Here is a 2,157-nt window from a genome sequence, read left to right as displayed (position 1 = left end):
TGAAGAGTAATAAAATTGAAGAAAAGTTCTTGCTTCTCAAAATTATTTCAAAGTTGTGGATGATTCGTTATGACAATGAAGATGCAAGGACGCTTCAATACATAAAAATTATCTCATCAGAAGTTCTCGATATGAATATATTATCAGATATATTAAACATATTATGATTTACAAGCATCAGTAACCTGTCCAGGTTGTTTTATATTTTGCATCGTGCATTACGTGAGCTCATTTCAGGGCTTGATTGGAACATTCTCAGCTGGAGCGAGCGGAGGCTCATTACAGTTGATTCCAATGTCACTTCTGTGCACGCATCACGAAAAACACAATACTAAATTGATCAACACCATTTTTAATATGGTTCTACGTTATGGTCCATAGATTGTTTAGCATTGGCGTTTCAAAATGTCACCACCATTAATTAAATATATTTGACTAGAGTTTAGTTCTGTTGGTGAATGCCAGAGAAGTATGACTAGATGTTGGAAACAAGATGGGTCCTGGAGGCGAAACCCCCAACGAGGTCTGGGGGCAAAATTCTCAGAATCGACCTATATTCAACTTCGTCATTGCGTGCATGGGGATCACACGTCTAATAATCTAACACTTACTCTCACATTCATCCCACCTAAATTCAAAAGCAACATTGCATCCAGAATGCGGTTTTCTTCAAACATTTTCATGTGCTATACTTCCCAAAAGTGCGAATATGTGCAGGTTTTCTCTTTGCATACAGTAAGAACAATGTTTCCGCTACGACATATTAAAAAATCACAGACTTATTATGCCATATTTTCTACTAAAATGCCATTCTATCGTTTGACCATAGTTTATATGCTTTCAGTATTACAGCATTTTCCAAGTATGATATTAAGTAGGAGATTATCATAGGGATATGATAATGATATTAGCATCATTGCAAATATGACTATTGACTACACATCACATCAACATTCTAAATATACAAAACGATACATACATGTCGGTCGTGTCACCATGTTTACCAGCCACTGAATATCTACACGCAATGTAGGAATAGTCGCATTCAAAGTCAATTTCCTATCTTCTGTCACTAAGCAGCGCCTCTCCGGCTTCGGCGGATAACCACATATACACGTCCCATGAGTTCATTGTAAACTGATATCACTTCTTTTCTTGCACACTATCTTATGTGTACACTATTAAGCTTTCATTATAACAAATCATATCGAGTCAATCTTTTACTTCATTTTTCGAGTTTTTGCTCAGAATTGCCGCGTTTGGACCCACTTTGGTGCGACGGTGAGAATGAAGGTATGAAAGTGAGAAGAGTGAAGGGACATTCAAGATGCTGTTTGCGTGGAGTATTAAAAATAAAGGTAAACAAGGGGAACAATAACATTTTCGAACTTCAAGCAGTTGTAGAATAGGGGCTTAAGGGATCAGAACTTAGCCCAACGAAGTTCGACTTTTTCAGACACTAGTCACTACCTATGATTTATTTTAAAATTCCATTGACATATCAAATGCTTCCAATTTGGAGGAATTTATTGGGGTCATTTTTTCATCAACTTTTTGTATGGCCAGCATATTATTTTGTGCATACGTGTCTAGTTGTGTGATGTTTTTATCTATCTACATACACACATTCTTTATATATGTACGTGTTAGTGTATTTTAATATGTCAATTAATAATAAGTGCCTTAAATTCGGAACTTTGATCCATTAAGAAATTAAGTACTAAATAATTACTTTAATTTCAGGTATATGTAGTAGTCAAATATATACAGGGTTTTCATAAAGTCTGGACGGATTTAATTTGCTTATAACTTTCTCATATGAATCAAATAAAGTGCTAACGGTAGCGGAAGGATTAAATTTTTACCTGTAATCTGCACCAGCTCAGTTCATTCATCGCCACACCTCCAACTGGCCGCCATTTACGTCCACATACTACGGTACATTTACGTCCACACATTGATACGGTAAAAAAAAAAATAGTCATCTCAGAGGAGTTTTTCATTTATTTATTTCTTTAAAAGACACACACACCAATACAGCTTACAACTTACTTTTAACAGTCAACATTGAAACAACAATGAAAACAACAATGGATGGAATTTGGTAAGAAACTGACCCTTGCCCTTCCTCTCCTTCTCTCAACGTGTTCAGAGTTG

Source organism: Thermobia domestica, chromosome 1 (assembly GCF_964235325.1).
Source record: "Thermobia domestica chromosome 1, izTheDome1.hap1.1, whole genome shotgun sequence".
Classification (NCBI taxonomy): domain Eukaryota; kingdom Metazoa; phylum Arthropoda; class Insecta; order Zygentoma; family Lepismatidae; genus Thermobia; species Thermobia domestica.
The sequence above is the reverse complement of the archived record's forward strand: the minus strand, read 5'-3'. Positions refer to the sequence as shown.